The following is a 7933-nucleotide window of genomic DNA, read 5'->3' as shown; positions in this document are numbered from 1 at the left end:
TAAACATTTAAGATAAAACTCAGATACACAGACAAATAAAACTCAGATACATAGACAGATACAGAGTGAGACTCCGTCTCAAAAAAATTGCTCTAAAATAACTGAATTTTATGAATATTTTCTTCTAATAAAGATTTAAACATTTAAGATAAAAACTCAGATACATAGACAAATAAGAATTACATATAACTGAGGAATAAGGAGGCTCTGTCATAATGGACTAATTTAGTTTCTCTTTCAGCTCTTTCAGTTCAGCAATGTTTATTGAGCATCTACTATGAGACAAGCCCTGTTACCTTTCTCTGTCCCTCCCTTTCCTCTTCTCTCCTTGAAGACCGAGTGGGATTTTACTGGAAGGAAAGCTGGGGAGAAAAGCACTCCAGCTAAGGAGTTGCTGTACCAAATGCTGAGGGCCAGGGTCTGGGATAACTGGGGGACAGTGAGCCGTTTGCCACATGGTTCCCTGGGCAGCCCTTAGAGGCGAATATTTCTGAAGACTTCCTAGAATCTTCAACACTCACCAGTCCCTTGTATCACTGCCCCTGGGCTCATCTGCTGTAGGCTAGGTGCAGGACAATTCTGTAAAGAAATGCCAGTGCATGTTGGCATCTTCAGGGTGCTGACCACACAGTGACTGTGGCCTTAGATGTAGGAGGATGCTTCAGAGCAAGTGACCGTGGTGGCACCTGCCTACCCGCCTTGTATGGGACTGCCCTTCTGCTGGGCACACTTGATCCATGCCTGTACTGGGCAGGGAGCCATTGTGGAGACTCAGCCACTCACTCAGTAAAGGTTTGTGGGACCGCGTATGACCATGGAAGACGCATCACACCATCCTGTTGTCCTGAGCAAATTCACGCCTAACAGAGAAAACACTGAAATCTTTGCGAATGTTTGCTTGGCTTTTTATTATTTAGTGTATTTATATTGGACTTCTCCGGGAGATCTGTGGTTGAAATTGCTTGGCACCCAATAAAAAATTATTTTCACCTTAGTTCACATTTAAAAAATCATTTTCACCTTAGTTGTTCACTTTTATACCAAAGCTCATGTGAATTGCTATTTCTATGATAAATTGAAATATATTTCATTTTTCTTTCTTACCTAATGTCAAGAGGTTCATCATTTGATGCAAACTTAATATCACTGATACCTTTCAACAGTGTCTAAAGGCTTTCCTTGTTGGATGCATTCACATATTTATCCAGAAATTCTTTTTAAAGATATTTTAGATTTTTTTATTTTATTTTAAAGTTTTTATCGATTTGGGAGATACAGGTGCAGTTGTGTTACATGGATATACTGCATGGTGGTGGAGCCTGGGCGTTTAGTGGGTCCATCACTCAAATAGTGCACACCCTACCCACTAGGGTATTTCTCATCCCTCACCCCTCCCACCCTCTCACTTCTCTGAGTCTCCAGTGTCCATTCCACCCTCTATGCCCACGTGTGAACATTATTTAGCTCCCACTTAATAAGTAAGAACATGAGGTATTCAACATTTCATTTCTGAGTTATTACACTAAGATAATGGCCTCCAGTTCCATCCATGTTGCTGGGAAAGACATGATTTCATTCTTTTTTATGGCTGAGTAGTATTCCATGGTGTGTATTTACCATATTTTCTTTATCCAATTATCCCTTGATGGATACTTAGGTTAATTGCATAGCTTTGCTCTTATGAAGTATGTATTCGGCAATTTTTAACTGAGACCTGGGGTGCTAAGTAATCAGAGTACCTGGTCCCTGCCCACAGGAGCTGACAGTCCAGTGAGGGTGCCTTAGAAAATCCCACAGATAATTGCAATAGGAGACTGGCTCTAAGAGCCGACTAGCTGATGAGCAGGGTTCGGCTTGGGAGGTGAGGTCCTGCTGGGGGCACTAGGCCAGCCCTTTCAGAGGAAGTGGTGCTTGCAGGCTGTGTAGGACAACAAGGGGCAGAGAGAGGAGGGCAGATGGGCTTGTGGGCAGAGGGAATGGGGTGGGGCAGGGCAAGGCGCTGAACTGCCTGAACCTGGTATGGTCTAGGCCGAGCAGGACCGGGAGGCTCTGCTGCAGGCCAGGCACAAAAGATGGCTTTGGGCCAGACTGGGGACCACCCCACGCCCACGCCAGGGCCATGGCTTTATTTATTTAACCCTAACTTTATGAATCCCTGGGACCGGAGAAAAAGATAGGAAGCAGAAAACCGAGAGTCGTTAGGGCTTGAAAAGAGGATTCCAGGAGAGAACTTTGATGCAGGGACACAGCTGACATTCAAAAAAGGGAGGCACAAAAATGGGCCAAGGAGACTCTCCCCCCATATGTGTGTGTGCACACACACGTGCACGCACTGACACACACGCATACACACTCTCACACATGTTCACACACACGCACACACCCAGTGTCACACACATGCAAGCATGCACACACACACGGACACACACGACACACACACTCTCACACACACATGCACACACATGCACATGTACACTTATGCATGCATGCACACACACATTCTCTCACACACAAACATGCACACTTTTACACACACATGCACACACACGCACAAACACACTTACACCTGGTCAGAGAAGGGAAAGGCCCTGAGCTGGGGTTCCCAGTCTGTTCACTGCACTGCTGAGAGCGGCCTGGTGCCCACACTACAGGGGGGCAGTTGGGGCCCGGGACAGCCCCACCGTGGGATGGTTATAGACAGTGCATACTGGCTGCTGTGGTCGCTGAGACGTGAGGTCCACTGCTACACCCCAGGGAACCCGCCGGCTAGTGATGGGGGAGGGCGATTACCCCAGGGCGGTGGCAGAGCCTCCTTTAGGTTTGCACTTCTCCAGTTTCTAATCTGCTTTGTGCGGCGGCTGCAGTGCCTCTTGCTTGCTGGTGCGTCTTCCAGCAGTTACATGTAAGCCTTGAGGCTTTATTCACCCCGATTTATCTTATACAGTCATGCATCGCTTAACAACAGGGATACATTCTGAGAAACGCGCTGTTAGGCTACAGAGTCGCTGTGTGAACATCACAGAGTGTACTTACACAAGCCTTGATGGCACAGCCTACTGCACACCTAGGCTAAATGTATGGCCTGCTGCTCCTGGGCCACACGCCGGCACTACATGTGATTGTACTGAATACTGCAGGCCGTTGTAACATAATGGTATTCGTTTACACATAGCTAAATGTAGAAAAGGTATAGTAAAAATATCATACAACAGATAAAATGGTGCACCTGTGTAGGGCACTTACCATGAATGGGGCTTGCAGTACTGGAGACTGCAGTTGTCTCCAGTACTGGGTACTGGGAAGTTGTTCTGGGTAAGTGAGTGAACGGTGAGCGAATGTGAAGACCTAGGACATGACTATATGCTACTATAGACTTTACACTCTACACTCAGCCTAAACTAAATGTCTAAGAATATTTTTCTTTCTTCAATAAGAAATTAAGCTCACTGTAAATTTTTACTACAGTTTCTATACATTTTCACTTTATATATTTTATAATTTTGTTAGCTTTTGGACTCTTGTAATACAGTTTAAAACACAAACGCATTGTATAGCTATACAAAACATTTTCTTTATCTCCTTAAGATTTTCTATTCTTAAATTAAACATTTTGTAACTTTAAAATGGTTTTGTTAAAAACAAAGACACAAAGACACCCATTAGCCTAGGCCAACACCGGTTCAGGAGCCCCCACAGCCCTGTCTCCCATTCCACGTCTTGTACCACTGGAAGGTCTTCAGGGGCAATAACACACATGGAGCTGCTGTCTTCTAGGACAGTAATGCCTTCTTCTGGATGCCTCCTGACGGACCTGCCTGAGGGTGTTTCACAGTTAACCTAAAAAAAAAAAAAAAAAAAAAAAGGCCGGGCATGGTGGCTCCCTCCTATAATCCCAGCACTTTGGGAGGCCGAGGCAGACAGATCACCTGAGATCAGGAGTTCCAGACCAGCCTGGTCCAACATAGTGAAACCCTGTCTCTACTAAAAATACAAAAATTAGCCAGGCATGGTGGTGGGTGCCTGTAATCCCAGCTACTCAGGCGACTGAGGCAGGAAAATTGCTTGAACCTGGGAGGCTGAGGTTGCAGTGAGCTGAGATGGCGCCACTGCACTCCAGCCTGGGCTACAGAGGGAGTCTCCGTCTAAAAAAAAAAAAAAAAAAGTAGGAGTACACTTTAAGATAACAATAAAACATGTAGCGTAGTAAGTCATTTATTATTCTTATCAAGTATTATGTCCTGAACATAACTGCATGTGCTGGATGAGCTATTACTGGTAGTGCAGTTACCCTGGCATCGCTGCAAACACATGAATAATGTGCTTGTGTATATTGGTGTGACGGTTACTGTGTTACCAGGTGATAGGAATTTTGCAGCTCCATTATAATCTTATGGGACCATCATGGTGTACGGGGTCCATCACTGACGGAAACATTGCTATGTGGTGTGTGGTACATGAATGTATTTGGGGTTCTGGGTCATACCCGGGTCACACAGAAGCCTGAGTTGATCCTGACTCATTCAGCCACAATCATGAGATTACAGAGAAGCAGCTGAGACCCTCTCCCTGTAACATGACAGCAGCAGCACTGCCACCAGAAGCAATGGGCACAGTGTGTTTTAGAAAAGCACGCTCTGTGTCACGGGGTCCCCTATTCTTCAGACATTCTCTGGGGCTTTCTGTCTTTCTCTTCCACAGAACCAGAGCTGATGACCATGATGAAGGTCTCTGTACCTACCCTAAGCCAAGCTCCAGTTTGACTAATTTCCAGCCTCAAAGTGGGTTCAATTAATCAACAGGCAGATTCATGAGACTTCACACTTGTATTCAGCGCCTCCTGGCTCCACACCCCACGAGTGCTCCTGACTCACAGGCTGGGCCTCCTCCCATAGGAATGGCCTATGGGACAGAGACAAGGACACATTAATGAATGCCCACTGAGTGCTGCTCTGTGCTTGCACTGACTACAGAAAGAGGGTGGGCATGGATATGTGCACTCCAAGTTCTGGGCCCCAGAGGAAGTTATATGACAGACTTGTGCCTGGTCAGCAATGGTGAGTAGCTGAAAGGGCTGTGTGCCAGTGCTGAGGGCACATGCAGTGGTATTAAGACTCCCAAGGGTACAGAAGAAGAGGGTTTGAGCCTGGCTTTCAAGAATGGGCAGGATGGGGATTGACTGAGAGAGGAGAGGAGCCTGTCCCTGGTAGGGAAGCCTGGGACGGCCTTCTCAAACAAGGGTTCATCTAGGAGAGACAATAAAGACAGGGTTACTGGGGCAGCCGTGTGCAGCTTAACCTTAACACCAGCTCTAGACGCTAGCTGTGGACTCTCTGCAGGCTGTCGAGTAGGGCAGGGCACTGGGGAAAGGCAGACAGGAAGACAGACAGGAAGTTTTGCCCTTCCTGGGCAAAACCCTTTGGAAACAGTCATGTCCTGCTCTCTGATGTCTGCCTTTTGGGGACAGGGGCCTGCTGATAGCATGTGGCTCTTCTGCCTGTTGGTCTGGGCAAGGGTGACTCTCTCATCTCAGGAGCCTGAGGGTCAGTGGGTTCCCATTTGTGCCATTCTGGTATGTGTTGGGGTGGTTCTGAATGGGAGCTGGCTGGGCCAGCTTGTGTGTGTCACTGGGGTCTGTTGGCCACAGAGCAAACCAGAGCAGGTCAGGTCAATCCCCGCCCATTGAGTGCTCAATGACTGAGCCCATGGGACACCAAAGAGTCACCCAACCTGGTGAAGTGTGGAGCTGGGCAGAGCTGACCCCACTACAGTGTCGTTGCTGCAGTGAGGGTCTGCATGCTTGACAGAGGAGGGTGCTGGGGGGTGCATCTCAGAGTCCCTGCCTTGCCCCGAAGACAGGGACAGGGCTGCAGGGCCACCCTCTCATGGGTTTGTTAAAGTAGCTCTTGACTCTTGGAGAAGAAATGGCTGACATGAGCAGCCCTGAGATAAAGTGAGTGGGTTTTCCCAGTGTTTCTGATGGTCTTCTTCAAAGAAGCTCAGGGTGGTTGACTTCTGAAGAATGCGTGCATCTAGCCATGGGACCTGGCTAGGTCACCAAGGGCCTGTATGCCAGGAAGAGCTTCTGGCAGAGGGGCTGAGTATCAGCTACTTCCAGGAGCCAGCACAGAATGTCAATGACCAGGAGATGCTTGTTCCCTTATCCTCCTGGGTACTCAGAGGAGTCCCTTGCAGGGCAAGGAAGGGAATAGTGGCTGCTCAGGGCAAGTGGGAGAGGTTGGAAGCCTGAGGGCATACTGGTCTCCTGGCCAATCTTTAGGGTTACTGGGAGGTCTACAGCTCCAGGGGTCCAGGTAGCCCATGGGGAAGGGGAGGACAGAAGAAAATGAGAAACTCATGGGGACCATTAGCAGGTTAGGAGGCTCAGAAAAAACAAACACGGTCAGAGTTTACCCAGTAAAAGCTGGCTTGAAAAAGAGATCATGTTAGACTGACCTTCAAGTCTGCACAAGGTAGAAGGCTTGCAACACTACCCTAGAAGAAGTCAAAGTAAGAAGGAGCAGCTTGGTGCATCAGGATCCATGGCAAGAGCACACCCACTTCAGGCTGAATTAAGTTCCTAATGTATTTAAGACTTGCACGTGTTGGGGGAGAGGTTCAAGTCAATATACTCAGCCTAATGCATTGACCATGATCCTTGAAACTGTAACATACTTGAAAACAGGGAAGGCAGCCCTTGACTGCAGGAGCAGAAATAACCCGGTAAAGAGAAGTCCTGCTTATGTGGTAGTCTTCAAGTGAGTCAAGCGATTTGGTCTTGTGAACAGATTCATTTTCCAAAGTATTCTGAATTTTCTGAATCCACTCAAGTTCCCTTTTTACCAGGTAGCATGGTAACCAGTGGCTGTATCCTGGATGCCCAGAGGCCATCCATCTGTCCTGAAGGATTTTGGAACACAGGTAGTATTGTCTTTTCCAATTCAGGCAGTTAGGAGAGCAGCACCCATTTCTCGTTGATCATTTCTGAACTGCGAGGCAAAGAACTTTAATCTTGGGGCTAGAATTTAATTTGTTTTCAAGAATACCAAATATTACCAAGCAAGGCCAGCACGGGTATAATAGTGGTGTGAGGTTTGTGCACACGCAGCTGAAATGGTAAATTTAAAATAGGAGACACTGTGTGCACGTATAGCGTGTGCACACAGTATCAAGACATTCTTTGCTCCTGGAGTTTTCTCTGCTTTGCCAAACTTCATGCTCTTTTTGGAAAAAGGGGGAGTGAATTTTCCAAGTTGTGACGATACCTTTCCTCCATCCAGTCACACCCTCTTCCGGGCCAGTCTTTGGTGAAACCTAGGCGATGTGGAGTCACTGGAGGATGTGAGTGTGCGCGTTTTTGCTCATTCAACCCAGGTCTCTGGGAGAGCCTTTAGGGGCTCTGGCATTTAGAGGAGGCTCCGTCCTGGGCCGGGAGCTGGGGCTCTCCGGACAAACGCTAAACAGCTCTCACTTATCGGTGTCCAATAGTCCTTATATAAAGTACCAAAGTGCCCCAACAAGGCTCGACCAGCACGTGGGCCCTAGTTGTCTCCAGGCTCCTGGGATCCGCGGAGCTCTAGATGTACCTGCATCTCCTCCCGAGTCCTGCAAGCCACCCTTGTCCCTCTTCTCCCGCTCACCCCCCATCTCTTTTGCTCTTCCGGGGAAGGCCACGCAGGGTGCACCTCGGACGCGTCCCCGGGGGAAGCCCGCGACCCAGCAGCCACACCCCCAGCCTGCACCGGCGACCGCTCCCTGACTTCGCCTTCGTGGTCGCGGGCAGGGAGCGCGCGTTTCCATCGGTTAATTAGAAGCGGGAGTCGGAGGAGACCCCGCCCGCTGGCGGCCCGCGCACCGCCCGCCAGGGGCGCCCTCCCTGCCGCCCGCCGGCCCTTTGATCGCCTGCGGCCCGCAGCCCGCGCTGTGCCGGGCAGGT

The sequence above is a fragment of the Rhinopithecus bieti genome, unplaced genomic scaffold, assembly GCF_001698545.2.
Source record: "Rhinopithecus bieti isolate Rb0 unplaced genomic scaffold, ASM169854v2 scaffold_42745, whole genome shotgun sequence".
Classification (NCBI taxonomy): Eukaryota; Metazoa; Chordata; class Mammalia; order Primates; family Cercopithecidae; genus Rhinopithecus; species Rhinopithecus bieti.
Note: the sequence above shows the minus strand (reverse complement) of the source record.